The sequence below is a fragment of the Durio zibethinus genome, chromosome 17, assembly GCF_047325235.1.
Source record: "Durio zibethinus cultivar Kanyao isolate XHJ-2024 chromosome 17, ASM4732523v1, whole genome shotgun sequence".
Taxonomy (NCBI): domain Eukaryota; kingdom Viridiplantae; phylum Streptophyta; class Magnoliopsida; order Malvales; family Malvaceae; genus Durio; species Durio zibethinus.
The window spans coordinates 14,904,592-14,913,597 of NC_143178.1; positions in this window are offsets into that span (position 1 = coordinate 14,904,592).

Here is a 9,006-nt window from a genome sequence, read left to right on the forward strand (position 1 = left end):
GACATAGCCATAATTATTTGAACTGATTCAGTAAATAGATTCACTTTTAAATCACTTATTAAATTTAGGAATATTGATAAATAGTTTTGTTTTATTTTGAATAAGCTTGCATGAACTGAAACGATTGTTTTATGACAAAACAAAAGGTCATGATGATTTGAAATAGAAAATTGTTCATATAATCTTAACTCTTTGAACTACTTTGGCAAATAGATTTATTTTTAAATCTCTTAGTTATCAACTTTTGAAATATTATTAAATTAGAGTTTTTTTATTTTGAATAAGACTATACGAACTGAAACAATTATTTTATAATAGAACAAAAGATTATAATGATTTGAAATAGATAATTGTTCAAATAAGAATTGGTTCAGTAAACAGATTTATTTTTTAAATCTTCTACTTATAAGTGTTTGAAATATTAATAAATTAGTATTATTTTTTCTGAATAGGCATGTATGAGAAAAATAATTGTTTTATGACAAAACAAAATTTCATAACAATTTGAAATAGATAATTATTCAAATGGCCATCATAATTATTTAAACCAATTCAATAAACTGACTTATTTTTTAAATCCCTAACTTATCAATTTTTTAAAATTAATAAAGTAATATTATTTTATTTCAAAAAAGCTTTTATGAACTGGAATAATTGTTTTATGATAAAATAAAAGGTCATATTTATTCTAGATAATTATTCAAACAATCATAACTATTTCAACTTGTTCAGTAAATATATTTATTTTTTTAATTTCTTGTGTATTTATTTTTTGAGTGTTAACAAATTAGTATTATTTTATTTTGAATAAGCATGTATAATCTAAAAAATTATTTTACGACTAAACAAAAGGTCATAACAATTTGAACTAGGTAATTGTTCTAATAGTCTTAACTATTTGAACTAGTTTCACAAATATATTTATATTTTAACTCTCTTATTAATTTATCAATATTTTACTCCGAATAAGCTTGTATGAACAAAAACAATTGTTTTATGGCAAAAGTAAAGATCATAACGATTCGAACTAGCTTGATAAACAGATTTAGCTTTTAAATCTCTTATTAATTTTTGAAATATTAAAATATTAGTATTATTTTATTCTAAATAATTTTGAATGAATAGAAACAATTGTTTTATGACAAAACAAAAGGTCATAACAATTCAAAATAGATGATAGTTCAAACGGACATTGACTATTTGAACTTGTTCAGTAAACAGATTTATTTTTTAAATCTTCAACTTATTAATTTTTAGAATATTAATAAATTAGTATTATTTTATTTTGAATAAAATTGTATGAGTAAAAACAATTGTTTTTTGACAAAATAAAAGATCATAACGATTTAAAATAAATAATTGTTCAATTAGTCATAACTATTTAAACTATTTCGGTAAATAGATTTATTTTTTAAGTCTTTTAATTATTAATTTTTAAAATTTTAATAAATTAGGATTATTTTATTTTCAATAATCTTTAATGAACACAAACAATTGATTTATGAAAAAAACAAGAGGTCATAATGATTTGAGATATATAATTCTTCAAATAGTCATAACTATTTGAATGTATTCAGAAAACATATTTCTTTTTTAAATTCTTACTTATTAATTTTTGGAATATTAATAAATTTATGTTGTTTTATTCGAAATAAGCTTGTATGAATAAAACTAATTATTTTATGACAAAACAAAAGATAATAATGTTTTGAAATAGATAATTGTTCAGATAGTCATAGCTATTTGAACTTGTTTGGTAAACAAATTTATTTTTTAATTCTTTTATTCATTAATTTTTGGAATATTAATAAATTAGATTTATTTTGTTTCAAATAAGCTTATATGAACAAAAACAATTATTTTATTACAAAACAAAAGGTTACAATGATTTGAAATAGATAATTATTCAAATAGTCATGACTATTTGAACTTGTTTGGACAACATATTTATTTTTTAAATCTTTTACTTATTAATTATCGAAATATTAATAAATTAATATTATTTTATTTTGAATAAGCTTGTATGAATAAAAACAATTGTTTTATGACAAAAAAAAAGTTATAACAATTTGAAATAAATAATTATTCAAATAGTCATAAAGATTTGAACTTTTTCAGTAAACAGATTTATTTTTTAAATCTTCTACTTATTAATTGTCTTAATATTAATAAATTTGTGATATTTTATTTGAAATAAGCTTGTATGAACAAAAAAAAAATCATTTTACAACAAAACAAAAGGTTATAGCAATTTCAAATAGATAATTGTTGAAATAGTCATAATTATTTAAACTTGTTCGGTAAACAAATTTATTTCTTAAATCTATTAATTATTTATTTTTGGAATATTAATAACTTAGTATTATTTTATTTCAAATAAGCTTATATGAACTGAAATAATTTTTTTATGATAAAACAAAAGGTCATAATGATTTGGAATAGATATTTATTCAAATAGTCATGACTATTTGATCTAGTTCAGTAAACATATTTATTTTTAAAATTTTTTAGTTATTAATTATCAAAATATTATAAATTAGTATTATTTGAATTTGAATAAGCTTGTATGAATAGAAACTATTGTTTTATAGCATAACGAAAAGTCATAACAATTTGAAAGAAATAATTCCTTAAATATTCATAACTTTTTGAATTGGTTTGATATACAGATTTATTTTTTAAATCTCTTATTAATTTTTTAAATTTTAATAGATTATGATAAAGCAAAAGGTCATAACAATTTGAAATAAATAATTGTTCAAATAGTCATAATTATTTGAACTGTTTAGGTAAACAAAATTATTTTTTAAATCCCTTACATATTAATTTCTGAAATATTAATAAATTCTTTTTATTTTATTCCGAATAGGGTAATGTGCATTAAAAAATTGTTTTATGACAAAACAAAAATGATTTGAAATAGATAATTATTCATATAGTTTTAACTATTAGAATTAGTTTGGCAAACAAATTTATTTTTTAAGTCTCTTAGTTATTACTTTTTGGAATATTATTATGTTAGTATTATTTTATTTCGAATAAACATATATGAACAAAAATAATTATTTTATGATAGAACAAAATGTTATAACAATTTGAAGTATACAATTGTTCAAATAGTCATAATTATTTAAATTGGTTAATTAAAAAGATTTATTTTTTAAATCTCAAACTTATTAATTTTTGAAAGATTAATAAATTAGTATTATTTTATTATGAATAAACTTGTATTATAAAAATAATTGTTATATGACAAACAAAACATAATCACGATTAGAAATAAAAAATTATTGAAAAGGCCATAATTATTTGAACTAATTTGGTAAACGAATTCACTTTTTAAATCACCTACTAATTTCAAAATATTAATAATTAGTATTATTTTATTTTGAATAAGCTTATATGAACTGAAACAATTGTTTTATGATAAAAAAAAAAAAACATAATGATTCGAAATAGATAATTGTTCATATAGTCTTAACTGTTTAAACTGCTTCAGCAAATAGATTTATTTTTTAAATATCCTAGTTATTAAATTTGGGAATATTATTAAATTAGTATTATTTTATCCTAAATAAGCTTATATGAACTAAAACAATTATTTTATAATAGAATAAAAGGTTATAATAATTTGAAATAGATAATTATTCAAATAAAAACTAGTTTGGTAAATAGATTTATTTTTTAAATCTCTTGCACTTTAATTTTTGAAATATTAGTAAATTAGTATTATTTTATTCTGAATAGGCTTGTATGATGAAAAACAATTGTTTTACAACAAAAAAAAAAGTTTGTAAGGATTTGAAATACATAATTGTTCAAATTGCCATAATTATTTGAATTGATTTAATAAACTGACTTATTTTTTAAATCTCTAACATATTAATTTTTTTATATTAATAAAATAAAATTATTTTATTTCGAATAAACTTTTTATGAACTGAAATTATTGTTTTATGATAAAACAAAATGTCATATTTATTTTAAATAGATAACTATTCAAATAGTCATAACTATTTGAACTTATTTGGTAAACAGATTTATTTTTTTAAAATTTCTTGTGTATTATTTTTTTGAATGTTAATAAATTAATATTATTTTATTTTGAATAAGCCTGTATGAACTAAAAAAATTATTTTATGACTAAATAAAAGGTTATAACGATTTGAAATAGATAATTGTTCTAATATTCTTAACTATTTGAACTGGTTTAGCAAACACATTTATTTTTTAAAATCTCTTACTTATTAATTTTTAGAATATTATTAATTTAGCAAATATTTTTGTTCGAATAAACTTGTATGAATAGAAACAATTGTTTGATGATAAAACAAAGATCATAATGATTTGAACTAGTTTGATAAATAGATTTAGTTTTTAAATCTCTTATTAATTTGTGAAATATTTAAAAATTAGTATTATTTTATTCTTAATAATTTTGTATGAATAAAAACAATTGTTTTATGACAAAACAAAATGTCATAATGATTTGAAATAGATGACAGTTCAAATAAACATGACTATTTGAACTTGCTGAGTAAACAAATTTATTTTTTAAATCTCCAACTTATTAATTTTTAGAATATTAATAAATTAGTATTATTTTATTTTGAATAAAATTATGTGAATAGAACCAATTATTTTATGATAAAACAAAAGATCATAACAATTTGAAATAAATAATTGTTCAAATAGTCATAACAATTTAAACTCGCTCCATAAATACATTTATTTTTTAAATCTTTTACTTACTAATTTTTGGAATTTTAACATATTAGCATTATTTTATTTTGAATAAGCTTCTATGAATAGAAACATTTGATTCATGACAAAACAAAAAGGTCATAATGATTTGAAATAGACAATTCTTCAAATAATCATAACTATTTGAACATGTTCAGAAAACATATTTATTTTTTAAACTTTTACTTATTAATTTTTAGAATATTACTAAATTTATATTTTTTATTCCAAATAAGCTTGCATGAACAGAACCAATTGTTTTATCATAAAACAAAAGGTCATAATGTTTTCAAATAAACAATTGTTCGTATAGTCATAACTATTTGAGCATGTTCAGTAAACAAATTCATTTTTTTAATTCTCTTACTCATTAATTTTTGGAATTAGTATTATTTTGTTTCAAATAAGCTTATATAAACTGAAACAATTGCTTTATTGTAAAACAAAAGGTCACAATGATTTACAATAGATTATTCAAATAGTCACAACTATTTGAACTTGTTTAGCAAACATATTTATTTTTTAAATCTTTTACTTATTATTTATCAAAATATTAATAAATTAATATTATTTTAATTCGAATAAGCTTGTATAATCTAAAACAATTGTTCTATGACAAAACAAAAAGTCATAACAATTTAAAATAAAAAATTATTTAAATAGTCATAAAGATTTGAAGTTATTTGGTAAATAGATTTATTTTTAAATCTTTTATTTATTAATTATTTTAATATTAATAAATTTATATTATTTTATTCAAAATAAGCTTGTATAAATAGAAAAAAATCATTTTATGAAAAAACAAAAGGTTATAGCAATCTCAAATAGATAATTGTTGAAATAGTTATAATTATTTAACCTTGTTTGATAAATATATTCATTTTTTAAATATCTTAATTATTAATTTTTGGAATATTAATAACTTAGTATTATTTTATTTTGAATAATTTTACATGAATTGAAATAATTTTTTTTCGAACAAAACAAAAGGTCATAATGATTTGAAATAGATATTTATTCAAATAGTCATGACTAGTTGATCTAATTTGGTAAGCATAGTTATTTTTAAAATTTTTTCCTTATTAAATGTCAAAATATTAATAATTAATATTATTTTAATCTAAATAAGCTTGTATGAATAGAAACTATTGTTTATAATAAATAAAAAGTCATAACAATTTGAAATAAATAATTCCTCAAATAGTTATAACTATTTGAATTGGTTTAATAAACAAATTATTTTTTAAATCTCTTATTAATTTTTGAAATATTAATAGATTAGTATTTTTTTTATTTTGAACAAACTTATATAAATTAAGACATTTATTTTACAACAACACAAAAGGTCATAATGATTTTAGTAGATAATTATTCAAATAGCCATAATATTAGCCTTGAATTAATCCTTATTTTGAAATGACAAAACATTAAAGCTAAATAAACCTGATTAAGATTTTGAAAAAGGATTTATTTAGTACATGTTCTTAAGTTTTATATTTTGGTACTAAATAAATAATATGATTTTTAAAGCGTAAACAAACCTTTCTTTGTTTTCATATTTCTCAAACCAAATCTATCTTTAAAGATTATTTATTTGAGCTTAAATGAAAGTCCAATTGTTGTTTTTAAAGTGAACTTATTCATTTTGGACTTAATACAATTTTGATAATATTGGTTTTGAGAAATAGATTAACTTAAGAAAGCTGTTTTACAAGAACAAAGTTTTCCAACATTGAAATTGTTTTATTTTTATGTATTAATTCACAAAGTCTTAATATTTGAATTTTATATGGTTGGAAAGCTCTTTGAGTCTACTTTCTAATAGATCAAACAAAATCAAAATCCAAATTTTCTAAGATTTTGAATTTTTACTAGACACTCTGTAGTTGTCAAAAAAATTGCACAATGCATAATTTTGAAAATTCACTATAATTCGTACACAGTGAATTAGGTGATGAAACTTCATATGGATAGAAAGCCCTTTAAGTCTAGTTTCTAAATATTCAAACGGTTTGTGGTTTGGATTTGTATAACTCAAGTTATGATCAAATTAGTAAGTAGAGTACAAAACGAGAAACTACCACCCAACATGGACAGGATCGATCCCCTCTAGAAGGGATCGATTGGTTTTCAAATAGAACACTCCCAGAACAAAAAATCTAGAAAAGGGATTGATCCCCTATAAAAGGATTCGATTGGTTAGGCTATTTTTAAAGGGGAATTGGTTTAAAACATGAACCAATCGATCCTCTAAGGGAGGGGATCGATCCCCTAAAGGCCAAAATCACTCCAACGGCTATTTTATCAAGGATTCAATAACTACTTTCACTTCCCAAACACTTCTAATGGCTACTTCTTCAATTTCATTATAAATTGGGCACTTTAACACACCAAGAAGATTGATGAATCAAGAGAGCGAGCCAACAAGCAATATTTTCATTCTCTCAAATAATTAAGAGTTTTTAGAGCTTCAAAGTCTATATCTTTGCATTTATTGTGTCCAAATTATTTTGTTGTTCATTCATCATTTTCTTGTCTATACCATTGTATACTTCAAATTAGCAAACACCCAACCTTTGAAAGGTTCTTAGAGTTTGCAAAACACTTCAAAAAATTTGTATTGTGTGGTTGTAAGCTTAAAGGGGAGGATAACCCTTAAGAGTGTGTAGTGTTAAGTTTGTAAAGCTTTAAGAAACTTGTTTGTAATCTTCAACACATAGTGGATTGGAGCCTTGGTGTGGACAACTAAGAGAGAGGACGTAGGTGCCTTGTAGAGAATGACCGAACCTCTATAAATCATTGTGTTTGATTTCTTTATCCCTATCTCCTTATAATTTATTATTGTTCATATTTGATTTTAAGTTCATTAATTGTTATTGTTTTCATTATATTTTCATCAAAAGGGCTTATTGTCTTAATTTCCATTCAACTATATTGAAATCATTATTTTGGAAGAATTTGGAGAGATCCAATTCACCCCCTCTTGGATCACCATCTAACCTATAAAGCTAACACATAATTATTTAAACTGGTTAGGTAAACATAATTATTTTTTAATCTTTTACATATTAATTTTTGAAATATTAATAAATTCATTTTATATTATTCTTAATAAGCTAGTATGAATTGAAAAAATTGTTTTATGGCCAAACAAAAGTGATTTAAAATAGATAATTATTCATATATGTAGACACCCAATTTGGTCCATGCTCGGATCAATTGGGCCTGGTCCAAATGGGTAAGTCTATTCTCTTTTTATTTTTATTTTTATTTTTATTGTATTTTACATTTTTATTTTATTTCTATTTCTATTTTTATTTTTATTTTATTTTATTTTTATTATTTTATATATATATTTTAGGTATTTATGTATTTATTAATATTTAGATATCTTTATTATTTTTTTTTCTTTTTTTCTTTTTTTTCTTGTTAATATTTATGTATATCAGATTATGTATTATCTGTTATTTAATTTTAATTATCTGTTAATTTTCTTGATTTATCTTATTTATTTTCTTTTGATTTTTTGTATTTTTTTTTATTTCCTTTTTTGATTTACCTGGCTGGAGATTGGATTGGGATTCAATCAGAAGAGTCCAGATTGGATTCAAATATTGAATCCCCGTCCAAAGAGGAATTGGGATTGATCAGAAACTCCTGATCAATCCCTATAAAAAAGACCCTCTGGAACATAACAGGATACACAGAAAAACAGTAAGCAAAAGCTACTGATTGAGAGAAAATGGGCGTATAGAAGGCTAAGAAAAGGTTTAGAGGTATTTTGAGAAATAGCAAAAAATTTTTGAAGATTTTTGACGATTTTTTTCTGGGAATTTTTGGAAAATTCCAGATTTCGGTTGAATTTTCTGGCGAAAGTTGCATTTTTCGGCTAAGATTTCGGCCAACTTTGAAGTTTCCGGTGAGCTGCCTAGTTTCCAGCGAAGAATCCCAGAAATCGACCAACTTTTCGATGAACTTGTGATGAAAAACCCAGATTCCAACGAAATTTTCTAGAATCCGGTGAAAATTCAACTGGAGTTCTTCGACCATTTTAGAGAGAAGCGAGAGAAAAAAGAGGAAGAGAGAGAGAGGGGAGAAGGTTTCTGCTAAAAAATAGAGGGAAGAGCCTTATATACCCTCCCAAAATGATGTCGTTTTTGCCTTAAGTGACCTAGAGGATCCACGCGTTTTGTCGAGATTCGACCCGACCCGAGCGTCGACCCACTTCCTGACCCGTGCGTGTCTCTCCCCCTCCAAGCTGAT